Below are 20,000 nucleotides of genomic sequence, written 5' to 3' on the forward strand. Positions count from 1 at the left end.
CTATCGAAAGTTTTAGGCAGATATCAAAACATACATACATTTATATATTTGCAGCTCAAATTTTCGACCCAAACCGATTATAAAGTTTGTCCTATCTCTGAATACCCTTTATGTAAAATTGCAAATGTTTAGACCAGAAATTGTCTTTAGTAATTTGGTAGAGACCGCAAAGGTCAATTTTTTTTAATTTTGACCTCTATCATGACCCCTTAATATTTATTAAATGGGGCTCAAATCGAGCTATTAAGTTCGATCCATGTTCAAGAAACCTATATCTAAAATTTCCAGTGTTTCAACCCAAAATTGGAGGTGGAGTTTATTAAAGTTCTTAAAGGTCAAATCGTTGAACTTTCACCCCTTTACGGCCAATTTTTTGACAGAAAACGGATTGCAAAAATCCAAATCTCAGTACCCTATATATCAAATTTCGAGTTTGTAGACTGACAATATCACGTGTTTAGACCCAAAATTGGTGGAGAAGTTTGGTAGAGTTCTCAAAGGTCAAATCGTTGAACTTTGACCTCTTAATCGCAAAATTTCAAAGATTTTCCCAAATCTCAGTACACTGTATATCAAATTTCGAGTCTGTAGATTGAAAATTGACAGAGTTATTTGTGTAAGGAAATGTACACAGACAGCTACACAGACAGACACACAGACACTTTTATAGATATACGAGCATGAGTGCCCGGCGTTGTCAGGGTGTTTTGAAGTGCATGCTGAGCAGAAAAAAAGTCATTTTTTTTTAACTTTGACCCCTGTTATGACCACTTATGATTTATTGTTTAGGGTTCAAATCAAGTTATTAAGTTAGATCCATGTCTAAGGAACATATATCTAAAATTCCAAGTGTTTAGACCCAAAATTGTCGGAGGAGTTTGGTAGAGTTTTTAAAGGTCAAAACGTTGAACTTTGACCTGTTAATCGCAAAATTTCTGGCCGAAAACCGATCATATCGATTTTTCCAAATCTCAGTACCCTGTATATCAAATTTCGAGTCTATAGACTTAAAATTGACGAAGTTATTGCGTAGGGAAATGTACACAGACACACGCACACACACACACAGACACTTTCACTTTTATAGATATACTAGCATTTCAGCCCGGCGTTGCCCGGATGTTTGGAGGTGTATGTTTAGCAAAAGAAAAAAAAGCGGTCAATTTTTTAAACTTTGACCCCTATTATAACCTCTTAACATTTATTGTTTTGGACTCAAATCAAGTTATTAAGTTAGATCCATGTCCAAGGAACATATATCTAAAATTTAAAGTGTTTAGACCCCAAATTGTCGGAGGAGTTTGGTAGAGTTCTCAAAAGTCAAATGGTTAAACTTTGACCCCTTAACAGCCAAATTTCTGGCTGAAAACCTATCACATCGATTTTTTCGAATCTCAGTACCCTGTATATCAAATTTCGAGTATGTAGATATAAAATTGACAGAGTTATTGCGTAGGGAAATGTACCATCATCATCGGCGGTCACTCGTGTCCGAGTAAGACTGTCCTCCGTTGTAGCTTCTGTGGGTCCTCAGGTGAGCATAGAGCCCAATCCTAGACCCAATTTGTCTTGTGCAATTTGGGCAGATAAAGGTAGTGGTGGTGGGGTGGGGTTGGGTGTGTCTGGTTGATAATCTGTCCTTTCTGTGTTTGCGTTTATCCTCAGCAGCTTGATTTAGGTCACTACTATAAAGCGCAGCACCTTCGTGGACAGCGCTCCTCCATGCCAACCTGCTCCCAGCCACGTCCTCCCATGTCTCAAGGTCCATGTGAAACCGCTTTAGATTTGCTTTGATGTTGTCCTTATACCTCATCTTTTGGCCACCCTGGGCACGCTTTCCCTCAACAAGCTGAGAAAAAAAAACCCAAATCCTCCATCAATCACCACCAAACAGTACTCCAGTCTCACCCCCAAACATCTCCATCGACAACGCTAGACTGGAAAATGTGGACCACTTCCCATACCTAGGCAGCATCCTATCATCAAAAGCCAACATAGATGATGAAATACAACACCGTCTCAGCTGTGCCAGTGGGGCTTTCTCAAGGCTAAGGAAGAGAGTATTTGAGAACCGTGACCTTCTGGCAAAGACCAAAATCATGGTATATAAAGCTGTCTTGCTGCCCACTCTTCTCTATGGATCGGAGACCTGGACCACATACAGGAGGCACGTTAAAACCCTGGAGACGTACCATCAAAGATGCCTCCGAAAAATCCTCAGAATTAGTTGGAAGGACCGACGCACCAACACCAGCGTCCTGAGTGAGGCTGACATTCCCACTATCACCGCTACTGTTGCTCAACGCCAGCTCAGATGGACTGGTCATGTTGTCCGAATGCCGGATCTCCGCCTCCCAAAACAGGGAAATGTACACACACAGACAGACACACAGGCACACACACAGACACTTTCTCTTTTATACATATACAGATAGATAGATATAGATATATTATAACTAGTGGAAAGGACGATTCAAATATTTGTCCTGATTCTGTTGTGTCTGTTCTAAATTTCTGATACCGATACAATTTCTGATACTGATTATGATTCCAGTTCTAAAATCGCCTAAAATTCGAATTTCATTTTTAGGGTCAGGTGGGATTTTGCTTAGAATCCTCCTCGTAATTTTAAATACAGATATAATTTTCTTTTTTGGTTTGACAACTTTCTTAATGGTTTCCCATTTATACATTGTATCCAATATTTTTATAAAATCACAGTGAAATTTCATTTATATTTTCCACGTGCCATTTTTTACCTATTTATTCATTCATAACATTGTACCTGTGTAATTTTTACCTAAATTCATCAATATTTTAATTCATTAATTTTAGCTTCACTAGTAGTTTAAAATTAAATATTTATCACTAGTACCAGCAATTGAAAATCGAGTTTTAAACAACAACAAAACGTTTGTATTATTTCAATTCTTCGGACCATTGTTTTCATCTTCAGTGTTATTTCCACAACGTTTGCGGTCAATGTCACCTCCGACCTTCTTCATGTATACCTTATCGGACTCTAAATTGATTACTATCAAACTGGAAATTTCGAACGGAACGGTTTATTAAATCCAGGGATAGCAAAAGTTTTAAAGAATCGTTTTTGGGATCGGAAATTAACTTCAAAATTTTTCGATTCCAATACCAAATACAGAGAAAGTGTTCTGATTTTATGCGATTCCGATCTTTACATTAGTTATAACTAATGAAAATGATTTTTATTGTTTGTGACAACATTTTAAGTATAAGATAAAAATGGACATTAAGGAAGTCTCCAAGGTCTTATTGAAAGTATCAATTACGTGACCCCTCTCAGACAAGTTTTGGTCTCTAACACCCTCATGGATATATATATATGTATATATATATATATATATATATATATATATATATATATATATATATATATTGCATGCAAAATATATGTTGCATGCAAAATATGATCCTGCATTTTGCTAATTCCTACCCTCTGATGAGAAGGAAAGTTTTCCTTCGAAACTCTGCAGATTAAGGACTATCCACTTATCAAGTGTTTCCTTTTCAGATTAAATATGTTTTTAACTCTTTTTCCAAGTGTTTTTTAACATGCTTTATCAACTGTTTGCTCGCATATATATATATATATATATATATATATATATATATATATATATATATATATATATATATATATATATATATATATATATATAAAATGAAAATTACAATTGAATTTACCAAAATGATCCACGATGGTAAAATTAAAGTAAATTATAAATATTAAAGAATTAATATTTATAAACTTATCTCAGCCAGATATAAAAGCTCGATAATACCAAATAGGAAATAGAGCTTATAATATGAGCAAACAGTTAATGAAATATGTTAAGAAACACTTTGAAATGAGTTAAAAACATATTTAATTTGAAAAGGAAACACTAGATAAATGGATAGTCCTTAATCCGCGGAGTTTCGAAGAAATATTCTATTCTCATCAGAGGGTAGGAATTAGCAAAATCCAGGGTCGGATTTTGCATGCAGAAGTATTTGATGAAACAACAAATAAGTCAAAGATCTTACTTGAAAACAAAATAAGTTAAGCAGAGGGAATATGGTAAAGAAAAAGGTGATTACACATTAATGGATAGTCTGGTGGAAGATAAAAAAATCCAGTGACGGTAAAATCCAAATGTAAAACTTCAAGAAAGTTAAAAGAATTTCCATTTGTACAAGTAAAATCCATTCTTTTAACTTTCTTGAAGTTTTACATTTTTCCCAAATCTCAGTACCCGGTATTTCAAATTTCGAGTCTATAGACTAAAAATTGACAGAGTTATTGCGTAGGGAAATGTACACAGACAGAATGACACACAGACACACAGACAAACAGACAGACAGACAGACACGTTCACTTATATATATATATATATATATATATATATATATATATATATATATATATATATATATATATTATGCTTAGAGTGTTCCCTGGGCCTTAATAAGCAAGGGCTCTCAATTAAAAATAAGCAAACAAAATGGTAACGAAATAATTTAAATTAATATATAAAACTATCACTATCTTATCTGTATTTTTGAATTATTATTTGAATACTATATATTCCTTTAGTATATATATATGTATTTTTGAATTATTATTTGAATACTATATATTCCTTTAGTATATATATATATATATATATATATATATATATATATATATATATATATATATATATATATATATATACTAAAGGAATATATAGTATTCAAATAATAATTCAAAAATACAGATAAGATAGTGATAGTTTTATATATTAATTTAAATTATTTCGTTACCATTTTGTTTGCTTATTTTTAATTAAGAGCCCTTGCTTATTAAGGCCCAGGGAACACTCTAAGCATAAGGGTTAGTGAGTGTCAAGTAAACAATGAGGCAACACCGTAATGATCAGTAATGGTAGAACTAGGGTAGGCTTTAATTATTCATAAGGGTGGCTCAACATGAACTTATTTACATTATGCTTGAAAACGATCATGTTATATGCAGCTGGGAAGCAACCCCCGGTATTGTGTCCCACAGACAGACTGTTTTAGGAAAGAACGTTTACTCATGGAATTTTTGTTTAGTTTTAAAAGAGACGAGCCTCGGTGTCCGGCGTTGCTCGGGTGTTTGGACGTGTGTGTTGAGCAAAAAAAAAAAAAAGATTGTAGTAGGAGGCAGACTCGAACCCGTATCGCGAAGGAGGAACAGAACGTGAAAAAAAAAACGTGACGACTTTGCCGTTGTGTTCATCTCCAAACCGAAAGTGGCGAATGTTTAAATTAAGGCTATGCAATCGAAAAGAGAGGGATGACTTTCGAAAAATCTCGGCGAAAAAAAAATAGACCCCCCCTTGTAGAAAAGTACCCAGTTGAGGGTGAAGGAATTAATGTTTTCAGCCAATTTTCCGATATTTGTCGTCCGAAGGGTGGAGATTCAAAACGATACCGATCTCATGAAAATCACAGGGCCGAAAGTTTTAAGCATACATACATACATACATACATACATACATACATACAAACATTTAAACAGACAGGTGAGATTTGTTTTTGAAGAGATAAGTAAAGGAAATTGTTGACAGTTGTTGTAGCCAGACGAGTACTTGCTGTAAATGTTTTACATGGAGGGATAGATTAAAGCTTAGTCGAGTATTTGCCAGAGAAATAATCATAGCGAAGATAAGGACTTATAACGTCTCTTTGTAAAATCGATGAAGCTGGGAGGTGAAAATGTCTTGTCCCATTGTCCCATTCGATTTCAAAGACGGTTTTGTACTCGGTTAATGTAAGAAAAGGGCGCTCTTTTCAGCTCCTCCTCAGATGTAGCATCGGTACTCCGTCGTAGGACATATTTTTTCACTTGTATAAGTAGAGGATTACGCCGGGAATCAGGTACTTTCTGGAGCGGTAGAATAATCCAAACATTTTTCAAGCAACGGATTTGCTTTTTAAGTTACTTCACATTTTTATTGCATTCAGCCATCTTCCTCTTTGCAGTTGCCTTTTTTTTTCAGAATTGTTCATAATCACACGATTATTCTTTTCCAGTTGTACGTTTAGATTAATAAGCTTTTTCGTCGCATCCTTGTGTGTGTGTGTGTGTGTGTGTGAGAGAGAGAGAGAGAGAGAGAGAGAGAGAGAGAGGGGGGGAAGAGATATTTTCTCGTAATCGTCTCGATTTCCTTCGCGACGAAAACCTTTCTGACGCGTCTTAACGTCTGGTCTCATCTCGCCTGTGCATTTATCACGGTCATTGTTTTTTTTTGTTTGTTTGTTTGTTTGTTTTCTTTTTTTCGTCTTCTTAGTTGCCTTTCCTTCATTCTTTCTATCGTTTTTATTTCTTTACTTAAATTGTTTCATGTCTTCTTTACGTTAAATGATTCACTTCGATTTGTCAAAGTCACTTCACCTATTTGTATTGTTTGAAATGTTGCACTTCTTAAAAGTTCTTTTTTTTTTAGATTTAAATCATTTCACTTTTGACATTGCTATGTTCGTTCCAATTCATTTTATCTAAATCTCCGCAGTAATTTTTCTTGGAAATTAATTATTATTATTAATGACATAGCTCATAGTGTATATATATATATATATATATATATATATATATATATATATATATATATATATATATATATATATATATATATATATATATATTATACAAACATTATTGGTTACATATGTGCATACATACATATTGATTCTTTTTTGGTTTCATGAAGTTTAATCCTTGAATTGGGATTCCACTGAAGCATGTATGCGCATATGCAATCAATAATGTCTGTATAATAAACAGGCTTACTACCAGCTCTTTCTTGCATTGAGCACTCTTTAATAATTACACGGGTTTCGTTGGAGACTACTTAATTTAATCACATAAACTAATATACGAAAGTATAAATTTATGCGTAAACGTTAAGTATTTACTTCAACATTGCTCAATACGTAGGTAAAGCTAGTTAGTAAGTTATAAAATATGTATGGCGATTAAGCTACACAGAATATTCCGAGTTTCCTAGGTTAAATATGTTTTGTTAGTTTATATATATATATATATATATATATATATATATATATATATATATATATATATATAAATTTGCTATCCTATACTTTAAAGAACCCCAACATCTATTAAACTGTAGGAGAGAAATAGCGAACAACTGTGTTCACAGGAGAAACTTTACTCTAGGATAGCGATACAAAATAATTTAAAAAATAACAATAGAAAATAAACAAATAAAATCATATATATATATATATATATATATATATATATATATATACATACATAAACTAACAAAAAAAAACAAAAAGCATTTAATCTAGGTTAAAAATAGGTCAGGACACTTGATATCTACGGTCCCCGCTAAAATAGCGCACACAAAGGAACGGGTGAACCGGAGATCAGCTGGGCCTTTGTCGTGTAAATGTCTGCTCATTGGCTAATTAGAAAGGGTGCGGGGGAAACTAGAAGGCTGATTGGCTAACTAAAATATCAATGGAAGGTGTGTATATAAAAACGCGAGACAACCACAAAATCCTTGCATAAGCCTGATGAATCCTAGCGTGGATGAAACACGGAATATTCTGTGTAGCTTAATTGTCATATATATTTTATAACTTACTAGTATATATATATATATATATATATATATATATATATATATATATATATATATATATATATATATATATATATATATATAATTTACATGTATATGTAATTTTTAAAGGTTTTAAAAAATTAATATTTTTATAAATTAAAAAATATATTTTCTTACTATTTCATTTTCTTATATATTGTTTTATATATTTTTATCATCTATTGCTTTTATCTGCCCCTTCTCTCTTTTACCCCATCATATCGCTCCTATAATATAATGTTTTTCCAATTTTAATCTGAATGTTTTTAAAGTTAGTGTTGTTTTTTTATCTTTACTTTTGTATAATGCCAGATTTTTCTCTTTTTCTGACGGAAAGCATTTAACTTCGAAATGCCATGATCCAAAGTGTGTTCTCCCTTACTTCTATTTCTGTAACCCTTATTGACTGGATGATGTAATAAATTTCTTATATAATCTTACGCTTTATTATCTTAACTGTTATATATATATATATATATATATATATGCATATATATATATAGATAGATAGATAGATAGATAGATAGATGTGTGCGTATGTGTGTGTGTGTGGGGGGGGTTCGATCTATGCTAATGAAGAGTGAACCCAGAAACACGTGCCCATGGATAAAATTTTATGAACGTTAAAATATTTGTAAAATATTTTTAAAAACTATTTTCATTTGTTGCGTTTACTTTTCTTTTCAATATATTTTTAGTTGTAATGACACCGTTAGTCACCCCAGCAAAAACCTAAGTTGCGTTTGGATGCTTCTTATTAGAGAATCACAGAAAAAGAAAACATAGTATATGCCCATCCCAAGAAAGTTAACTTCACAATAACAAATAAGTCTTTTTTTCTTCTTAGAGTATCTCCTTTACATCGTGTTTTTTTAACAAAAATTCGCATGGGTATCGCTCCCCTGTTTCGTAAAACACTTTTTCTTCACTAATATTAAGAATTAGTATAGATATCTCGAAAATTGAGCCATAGAAAAACCTTTAACAAATATCTTAGTGATTTCTAATGATTGAACCTTCTTTATGATATATGGACCCACCCTCAAGCAAATGGTCCGAATTCTTGTAATGTAGAGCCAACCCTCTTTTTCCTTAGTAGGAAAAGAAGCATGTTTTCTACACCCGAAGAAGGCCGCAGGTTTCAGCGACTGAAACGTTGTGTTAATAACACCTAAGATGAGAATAATAGTCCGGTTACTCAACATAACACAAGTATTCACATCTCATCTCAAAAATTTAGAATTGCATATTTTTAGTTATACTGAGTTATGTATTTCTTCCTAATCTTTACCGGCTCACAATAGTACTACCCACGTTGCATTTAAGTTGAAATATCAAACTTTGATTCTGACTAGTCAATTCTCGTCAGTTATCATTGCACCATGTTATTAGAAATAAATTAACGTTCTTCGCTGCCATTTATTAACAAAAAATATATGGCCTCACACACACTATTTGTACTCTAAATATTTTTCGAAAAGTTATATAATTAAAAACAAATACTCAACGGTAGAAATCTCACTGACGCTGAATAAAAATGCAATTATCATCTGCTGACTATTGCTACTTTTGGTTACAAACTCTTATCACATACCGTATGCTTTTTGTTGATTTGAAATTATTCCAACACTAGCTGTACCCGGCCACGCGTTGCTGTGGCTCAGTTTGTTAAAATGGAACACATGTGAAAGTAGAGAAAAGTTTGATTCTTTTTTTCAAGAGAATGTACAAATTATTTATTTTTTTTAACAGATGTTAAGAAAATAAACAGAAAAATACTTCCATCATTAATTATGCAAAAAAATAAATAAAATGTTGATTTAGTGTTTCAATATGCTTATAAATTACGATAAAACTTGCTGAGTATGCACTGTTTTACGGTTGTTGTAAAAATGGAACGGAAACTTAAATTTCGCTTCATTTTAATCTTTCTTAATTTTTTAATTGCCCCCCCTCCAACGAATATAATCAAAACAGTAACATTCAACAATTGTACTTTATGTATATAAAACACAAAATGGGTGTTTGTATTACTGTACACATAGATTCGAAAAAGTTGTCAAAAAAAAACAAATATATAACAAATAAATGTTATCAAAGCCAAGATAAGTTACTTTTCTGCCAAACTGGATATATATATTTTTCGTGTTTTTATTCAATGTAACATAGTTATTCAGCTCGAAAACCATACAGTGTTTACCGATGTATTCGAAAATTCAAGATGGCGTCTCACACCCTCTTTAACACCGTAAGTATGGAAAAAGGTGTTATAAATAAAAAACTATACAAAATTTATAACATCTTTTCCCACACTTATCGTGTTAAAGAGAGAATCAGACGCCATCTTGAATGTTCCAATACATCGGTAAACACTGTATGGTTTTCGAGCTGAATAAACATGTTACATTGAATAAAAACACGAAAAATATATCCAGTTTAGTAGAAAAGTAACTTATCTTGCCTTTGATAACATTTATTTGTTATATATTTCTTTTTGGACAACTTTTTCGAATCTATGTGTAGAGTAATACAAACCCCACAAAGTATTTATTAAACAAAGAAATTTTTTTAAAAAAAGTTTATAACGAAAGGGAAATAATCGCTAGATTTTTAACTAATCGTCTGAAATTTTCCAAAATCGCTAATTCTCCCCCCAAAAAAACTCCATAATGTTCCGTGTTTTCTCACTATGGGTTTGTATTACTGTACACATAGATTCGAAAAAGTTGTCAACAAACAAATATATAACAAATAAATGTTATCAAAGGCAAGATAAGTTACTCTTCTACCTAACTTGATATATTTTCGTGTTTTTATTCAATGTAACATGTTTATTTAGCTGGAAAACTATGTAGTGTTTACCGATGTATTGGAACATTCAAGATGTAGTCTGATTCTCTCTTTAACACGGTAAGTTTGGGAAAAGATGTTATAAATAAAAAACCTAATAAAATACTGTTAAAAACTCGCTCAATACATGTTAATGTGACATAGGTTGACATATATTCGGCGTGTTTTTAATAGTATTTTGTATAGTTTTTTATTTATAACACCTTTTTCTATACTTACGGTGTTAAAGAGGGTGTGAGACGCCATCTTGAATTTTCGAATACATCGGTAAACACTCTATGGTTTTCGAGCTGAATAAATATGTTACATTGAATAAAAACACGCAAAATATATCCAGTTTGGCAGAAAAGTAACTTATCTTGGCTTTGATAACATTTATTTGTTATATATTTGTTTTTTTTTTGACAACTTTTTCGAATCTATGTGTACAGTAATACAAACCCCCTTCGGAGGTTGGAATGGCCCCCCCCACCTAAAATGTACTTGGAAAAATCGATTTTATAGTGAGATTTAAGAATGGTTAGTCGAAAAAAAGGTGAAAAACAAAACAAATAAGCAATAAATAATTATTACCAAAGGCAATAAATGCTACTTTTTTTACTTACATGAATCAGTTTACTTTATGTTTGAAAGTATTTTCAATTGATTTTTTTTCTTTTTTAATAAAAGTAAAAAAAAAGAAAAAGAAGTCGTATTATCGTGACGTCTGACAGCGATCGCCCGATCCATGGCTAACGTGTAGTAACGTAAACCGGCCCCCAAGAAAAAGAACAAAAAGGGAAGTCCATGTACGTGAATGTCGGCTGGTAAGTGGTACGGTGAAAAAGTAAAGGAACGTGGCACAAATAGAGTTGGATACACAAGTAATAGTCGTAGAGTGATAGAGTGTAAGTAAAACCTGGAATATCAGGTTGTTTCGTTTCGTTTTAACAATGGAAAGAGCAGAAAATGGAGAGAAAAGAAAGAAAGAAGGAAAGACCGAAAGGAAAGATTATGAAGGAAGTTTGGTAAGAAATAGCTTTACAAAAGTGAAATATCGTGTAGACTGAAAACATAGGAAAGTAGTCCCCCCACCACCATCAGCACAACAAAAGAAAATGAAAATGTGACGATGTGAAACATGCCGTAGCGTAAATCGCAGTATAGCGTTTAGTTTGTGTTTATGTTTATGGAAAGAAAGATAAACATAGGGAAGTACCCCCACCACCATCACCCATAAAGCAAAAAGACAACGAAAGGTAAGAAAGAAAGAAAGAAAAAAAGCACGTAAGGAAAGAGCGAAACGGAAGTTGTGTTTGTGTAAGTAAGTTTGGTGCGTTTCACGTAAATGTCAATTCAGGTTTTCATTAAACTCTAACCACGCGGGTTATAACGAAATCGAAGTAATGTAATTGTGAATTGAATTCCAGGTAACGGATTGTGTTCTGTTTGAATCTAATTTTATTATAATAAATGCTTTATAAATTGTGTTTATGTTTTATGCTAACCAATGGAAAAGTAAGCGTGGTTCGTTTCAGCGTAAGTCCAGTCCAGTTTTTAGATAAATTCTAACCGGTGGTCGGTTTTAAATGTCTCCTGTGGCCGGTCTGGAACGGTGTAAGTGAGTGGCGGTGGTAGGATGAATTTGTTAGAGAGAGTTTACTTTACTATTTCCATTTAATGTAACCGATTTTTACAGTGGACTCTCACCAGACAGAATATAGGAAACTCTGATCAGCGAGATACTGGATATGTAATAACCCTATAACATACGGCAGATGTCGTGATTCAGTTTGTGAATGATACGGCTGCACCAAATGTATACAGGTGCAGTCCTATAAACGTTAAAGTCGGAGGGGAAAAAATGAGTTCATTTTATTTATATATATATATATATATATATATATATAAAATAAAGAAGAAGATAGAAGAAAAGATAGATAGATAGATAGATAGATAGAAGAAGATAGATAGATAGATAGAATAGATAGATAGAAGATAGAATAGAAAGAAAGATAGATAGAAGAGAAAAGATAAAGAATACTCAAGATTATAGTTTCTTTTTAAATAACTTTACAGAATATTGTTTAAATTAACCCTTCTCCGTCCGTCTGTTCGTCTGTCCGCACTTTTCTCAATAACTACGCCTTGTAATTTTGTAAAATTCTGCACAAACATTGAACATGATATGAGTAAAATTGTAACAGAACGGATTCCCCCGGAAAACTCCTGTTGTACCTCTGGGGATGCCTTTCGGGTTAAAATGGCTAAAATTGACACTTTTGTGCTCATAAAAAAAAAAATTGATGCTTTGGATTTTTATAAAACTTTCTAAAAAGTTGTAAATAACTGATTTCTATATAATTTTGTTTGTCTATACTTCGCGATAACTCTTGGGTGTGACCCAGGGGCTCTTTCAGGGCTAATAAAAACACTCCATTTTTTTAAAACTATTTTACCATTTTTGTCTCAAATTTTCTGTGTATGCCTATTTAGCAGTTTTGAATGGAACTGAACTCGAGTTTAAATATGTTAAGGCCTTGGGAATTGGAGGGGGGCTAAATAGGGGGGGCAAAGGGTGGACTTAGTCATTTCTTTTTTTTTTATTTTTGCTTTTGCTTGGTGCAGAACTAAAATTTCCATATGTTAAAGCCTAAAACTGACCTGTTTGTTCATTTTCACCAGGATTTGACGTCCCTTGGGGACTTTTGAGGCTAATTGAGGGGTGGGCGGCAAATGCTGAACGTAGTCATCTTTTTATGCCTCGTTCATTATGTACGCACAGAGGACTATGCATGCTTTACATATTGACCATCTTTTTCTGATTTTTTCCCAGCAAAATTAAATTAAACTTTTTTTTTTGTTATTTTTTTGTATATAGAAAGCAGTTGCATATCGATTACATATTTGCTCGAATTCGACAGAGACCATCTAGCCACTTTTGAATCTATCCACCCTAGTTAGGCCTTTTACCGTCCACGTTCGAGCACCATCAGAAACGATTCCCAAATGAACCCTGAGCGCACTAGTTTGCCCACGCACTAGAAACTAGTTAACAACCATAGTTCGTTCTCACCACACATTATTTGTACTAACCTCTACGTTAATTTTGATGCATTGTTGCTGTATGTTGAATTGTTTAATGAAAAATATATCCGGCATCCTTAATTCTGAAGACACAATGCTGATTGATATCTTCTTTCTTTTTTTGGGGGGGGGAAATCTTTAAAAAGATATATATATATATATATATATATATATATATATATATATATATATATATATATTTTGCTCATGTTCACCCCTTACAAAGCATATCGCCACTTGGAAATAAAGGGCTACTATTTGGGGCCATGTCTAAGAAAGATTAACAAGATATTTGTTTATGTTACATTTAAACTTCTGCATATCAGTAGAGCCAGGGATGCAGGCAACAGGAAAGGAATTCCAAAGTCTAGCCCTTCGAGGAAAAAAAAAACTATTAGAATAGAAAGCTTTCTAGAATTTAGAGACAACAACAGTGAAGGGATGAGATCTTATTGCTAAGCGGGTTTGTCGAGGATATGTACGTCGAGGGGATACAAGCGAGACAAGTTCATCAGAACACATTCCATTAAAATATTTGTAAAACAGGCACAGAGATACAACATTGCAGCGATGAGACAGGGGCTAGGGCTTAGTTGATAGTGGGACCGATTCGATTGACAACTCTTTTTGGGGGAATTTATTTAAGAGGGAGAGTCTAGTGGCAGATGCACCAGCTCAGATGTGGCAAAAATACTCCTTGCATGGGCGAATGTAAAGGTACAGGATACTCTCAGGCGTGAGTAGTTTTCTTCCTCGATAGATAAAACCCACCTTCTTTGTAGCAGCCTTTGCAATGCCCCCTATGTATTTGTTCTAGTTCATATTTCCCGCAAATGTTAGACCGGGGAGTTTGAAGGTAGAATTCTCAGGTAGAGTGCTATTTGTCATGGATATAGGCGGTTGGAGCGGCAAGAATAATTTGATACTAACCTTGTGTTTCTCTTGACTGAAGGAATGCTTTTTTTGTTTTTATCATTTCTGGTATATCGTCATACTTCGTATAATATGTCCTTATTTTCTCATGAATAAATATTAGTATGCCGATGAGGCGAATTTTTTATCTATTAGAAAATTGAATAAAATCTAATTTTGATAATGACATAAACTGTATATCGGAAAAGTGTGTACATGTTGAATATTTATTTCCAGAATACGATTTCAATATTTGAAATTCTAATTACTATTTCGAAGATTCCGAATGGTATATCATTAATATATGAAACCTAATTGATATAACCTGCTAATTATTGGGCGTATGTTTATCTGTAAAATTAAAATATCTTATTGGTAGAGAATAATTTTTTACAGAAAAAGTATATTATGCAGATAAGTATCAACCACGAGAATTCCAGAATTATTTTAGTTTATAAAACAAAAATGTTCATATATGTGTGTGCGTTTGTTTGTTTATTTATACAAACACTGTTGGCTACATATGTGCATACATGTTTTTGCTGAGACCTCTAGTGGGAGATTCGGCATTGTCAGGTCGGCAGAGCGAGAGTACTTCTGGAATGGCATTCATGAAGTACTCTTTAGTACGCTAAATATCTCAGCAGAAGCATGTATGCATATATGTAGCCAATAATGCTTGTATAAATAAACATATTATAAATACGATCTGTTCATTCATCGAGAACTTTTTAATAAACACAAAAGTGTTAGTGAATTTACATCTAGGAAACAGTACAACCATTCATATATATATATATATATATATATATATATATATATATATATATATATATATATAACACTGAACGGAAGAAAAGAAATAGATTGTTACCGTCGGTTTCAAGCCTACAATATGGGGGGGTCTGTTTATGGTAAATAATGTTAGGCTCTCGTCAGTCATATTGTTTTCAGAAAGATAAACAGAAACAATATGGTTTACGAGAGCCTAACATTATTTACAATAAACTAGTCCCCCTTGTGTTAGGCTTGAAACCGACGGTACCAATGTTTTTCTCACCTTCTGTACAGTGTTTAATAAATAAATATTAAGCTCTTACATTGAAATTGGTCTTTGTAATCGAGCACTTAGATGGAATTCTTTCCAAAAAACAGTAAACAATATATATATATATATATATATATATATATATATATATATATATATATATATATATATATATATATATATATAAAGAGAGAGAGGGGGGTACATCAATACCTTCTAATTTCCCTTCTCACCTCAAGCGTTGTCCAATTCTTTGGATTTTCAACACCGGCCATCCTCTTACTCTCTGCGCAAATGCCGGACTTCCTGGCTTCTTTCATTTGTCGAGATCGCACCAAACTTTCGATTCATACTAGTAAGAATCAAAACATCTCACCTCTTCGAAAATGGTTTAAAATCACACACTCACGTACACACACACACACAAACACACACACGATAGGAACCTGCAGATATGACGGGCACTACGTCTGGGCGTTTCATCCTGCGTGTGGTTGATGGAAGTGTTTTTTCGACAACACTCTTCAGACTTTCTTGCCGTGGACTAATTATAATATTTTCGTATATGCTCGTATCATAAACGACCGTTTTAAGGCCAATTGTTATCACCTCAAAAACAATGAGTCACTATTTACTTGCTTTCTGGCGAGGCCAAGAAAAGCTCCGTTTATATCTGGGGATCCTGAGTATTGAACCTTCAACCTTCAGAAGACGGCCACTTAGAACTAACTATTACTTAGCACTAATATCCGTTATGTCAAAAGAAACAAGTTTGTTAGTAACATATCACAAGAGAAATAAAATCGCTCCTAATAACAATTCAAATCTAATTTCTCCAGTATGTAAAAAGTATTATGTGACAGAGTTATTTCCCTTGTTTTTGATATTTTATTTGACTATATATATGCGCAACTCCCACTGTTGGTTGAATATTATTATTAGACGTTTGCATGTGTTAACGAGTGCTGGGCAAAAGTACAATATGATCGCTCATTAGATGATGCCGTAACTAAAAAAAAAAATAGAAAAGTGTTTGATGTTCACAAATAAATCATTGTAGGCCATTATTATTGTCAGATATTTTATAACGAAGTATTGACCTGCAAAAGAAAGACGTGCGGAAGTAGCGATTTCGATATCCTTTTTCAAGCGGTCTAATTTAAAAAATATTCCATAGAAAGGTTAAGTAGAATACTCTAGATGTGGAAAGCTTACATCCCGGTGTTCCACCGATTAATTCCAACGACCGGTTGTCTATTTAGTAAAGCTATATATAGAAAAGCACAAAAATGCTTTGTTTTGTTCTTTTGTTTGCTTTTAGATTATAGGTTGTTAAAACGCGTACGTGTACGGTTACAGTTATCGTTCGTACCATTAACGTAATGTACTTATATATATATATATATATATATATATATATATATATATATATATATATATATATATGTATGTATGTATATATATATATATATATATATATATATATATATATATATATATATATATATATATTTTATTACATTTTCACCCCAAACAAGGCAAATTGCCACTTTGGTGTAGGGGGCTACTAACAGGGGCAACAACTACAGGGGTACTATGTAGGGATTCGGGCAGCAAGGTGTCGGTTCACGTTACACTTGAACTTCTGCACGTCAGTACTGTTGGGGAAGCAGGGACCTGGAATGGAATTCCAGAGTCTAGCGGTTCTGGGGAAGAAACTATTGGAGTAAAAAGCTCTTTTACATCTAGGGATCTCTACAGTGTGGGGGTAGGATTTAGCAGCCTGTCGGGTTTGTCGAGGGTGCTCACGTCGTGGGGGCACAAGTGATTGCAGTTCGTCAGAGCATTCACCACTAAAATACTTGTAGAAAAGGCAGAGGGATGCAACATTTCGTCGATGGGACAGAGGCTGAAGCTTAGATGCCAGTTCAGGGTCTATCAGGTTTGCGACTCTCTTTTGAACCTTGTCAAGGAGCCAGAGACTAGTAGCAGATGCACCAGCCCAGATGTGGCAGCAATACTCCATACATGGGCGAATGGTGGCCTTATAGAGGTACAGGATACTTTCGGGTGTTAGTAGTTTTCTAGCACGGTAGAGAGAGCCCACCTTTTTTGCAGCGGCCCTGGCAATGCCTTCAATGTAATTGTTCCAACTCATGTTTCCTGTGAACGTTAGGCCAAGGAGTTTGAAAGATGGACTCTCAGATAAAGAGTCGTTGGCCATTGCTATGGGTGGTAGAGAGGGTTTCTTGTAATTATTGAATGAAACTAGTTTAGTCTTGGCAGCATTGGACGCGACCAACCACTTTTGTCCCCATTCCACTACAGATTGGAGGTCTTCCTCTAGTGTTTCTGCCATTTCTTTAGAAATGTGTTCATTCGTCTTCCTGTCGTGCCTGCCATAGAGTGTAGTGTAATCAGCATATATACCCATCTCAGAGGCAATGTTGTCGGGGAGGTCATTTATGAATATCAGGAACAATAGAGGTCCAAGGATAGAACCCTGGGGCACCCCCGCATTTATATCATATTGTTTAGATGTACGACCGTCGAGGACAACCTGGATTTTTCTCTTATCTAAGAAGGATTTAATTATGTTAAGTATACACACACACACACACACACACACACACACACACGGCATAATCGCGTTGACACACCGGTTCTCGTCAGATCACCGAAGTTAAGCAACGTTGAGCCTGGTTAGTCCCAGATGGGTGACCATTTGGGAATTCTAGGCGCTGTATGTGCTCTCCGCTTATCTCGGCATTTGTTTCCAGTCGTCCTGTACATACACCAGTTGCCGCTGGTATCTAACAATGTCGACTCAGGAGAGGTGTGGTTGGAGATTGCGCACCTCCTGCTAACAAAATTTCACGCGCAGGCATCCATTCGTGGGTATCCATAGTCTATTAAAGACTGAAGGAGCCCTATGTATACAATTACAAGCTTAAACTTGGAAAAGTAAAGGACTAGTTATTAAAACTGGAAAAGAACAGGACAAGTTATTCTAGTAAAAAATATAATAAATTTATAACTTCAAATATTACAGCATTAAGAATTGATTATATAATGTTATAAAGTGAATTTTTAAAAAAATGTTAATACTGCAATATTTTAAGTTTTGAATTTTGTATATTTTCTACTAGAATATTTTATCCTTTTTTTTTCCAGTTTTAAAAACTAGTCCTTTACTTTTCCGTGTTTAAGCTTAACCATATTACTTTTCATGTTTGCATTTTTCTATTGTAATCCATGATTTTTCAAGGCTTACAATAAATTCTTTGTTCAGTTTGAGTCATATTTTTCCCCCATAAATACATATGTAATAACAATGTACGGCACTCGTCTGCTTTCAATAAAATCCCCCTCATTATCTCTCTTCATGTTTTAATTCTCTGTTTCATTTGTTACTTCTCTTTTCGAGACGGCAGTGAATCAGTAGTAACAGTAGTCGATAAAGCAATGGGGTTGCTATGGAAACCAGTCATAAAAAGCGTCGCTCACCTCCTTACATATTTTTACGATTTTGAACAGCAGAAAATTCATCATAACTTTTTTTTTACTGAATGAAAATTGAACATTTCTTTATCAGCATATTGCTGAGAAGGTGATCTATAAACTGTAATAATTGTTTGAAATTTGCTCGAAAGTGAGCGGTAAAACTGTAGAGCAATTCTAAAATACTAAAACTGCCACGTAGTATATATATATATATATATATATATATATATATATATATAGTGTGTGTATATATATAGAATATATATATAGTGTATATATATATATATATATATATATATATATATATATATATATATATATATACTGTATTAACAAAACCAAGACTTCAAAGAAAGTGTATTTCATTGTAAGTTACAATTGTTTCAAGACCGGTTGGACAATTTCAAGCATTATGGCGTTTGAAAATGTTTACATAACCAGCCTTTCTTCAGACTTCTTGAATAAAAAACATTTTAACACATTATTTATGAAATTTCCCTTAAAGGAAATGAAGCATGCGAAAACATTTATGCTGGACGCATTTAAATAAGCTCTTGACAAAGGATGCGTCCAGGATAAATGTTTCCGCATGCTTCATTTTTTTTTTAAGGGAAATTTCTTTAAATAATGTTCAATTGTTAAAGTGTTTTTTATTTAAGAAGTCTAAAGAAAGGCTGGTTATTTGAAAAATTTCAAGCACCATAATGCTGGAAATTGTCCAACCAGTCTTGAAACAATTGTAACTTATAATGAAATACATTTTTTATTGCTACCAATTCCTTTCTTGAAGTCTTGGTTTTGCTAATACAGTATATTAATGCTCAATTATGAAATATGATAATTTCGTAGCTTACATTTTAAGTCATCTCTTTTTGGCTTAAAATTCATTGGTATATAAAAATTTATTGAATTATACGCACCCAGTAAAATTCAGTATATTATAA

General features: G+C 33.4%; 1 protein-coding gene and 1 pseudogene across 5 annotated transcripts in view; both read left to right on the plus strand.

Moving 5' to 3' along the window:
• The window catches only part of LOC145242518 (protocadherin beta-2-like), a 329,075-nt gene that overhangs the window by 124,816 nt on the left and 184,259 nt on the right, over window positions 1-20,000 (plus strand). The window lies entirely within an intron of this gene.
• On the plus strand, window positions 18,186-18,302 carry LOC145243156 (5S ribosomal RNA; annotated as a pseudogene).

This window comes from Euprymna scolopes, chromosome 21 (genome assembly GCF_053919585.1).
Source record: "Euprymna scolopes isolate OS-2025 chromosome 21, ASM5391958v1, whole genome shotgun sequence".
NCBI lineage: Eukaryota > Metazoa > Mollusca > Cephalopoda > Sepiida > Sepiolidae > Euprymna > Euprymna scolopes.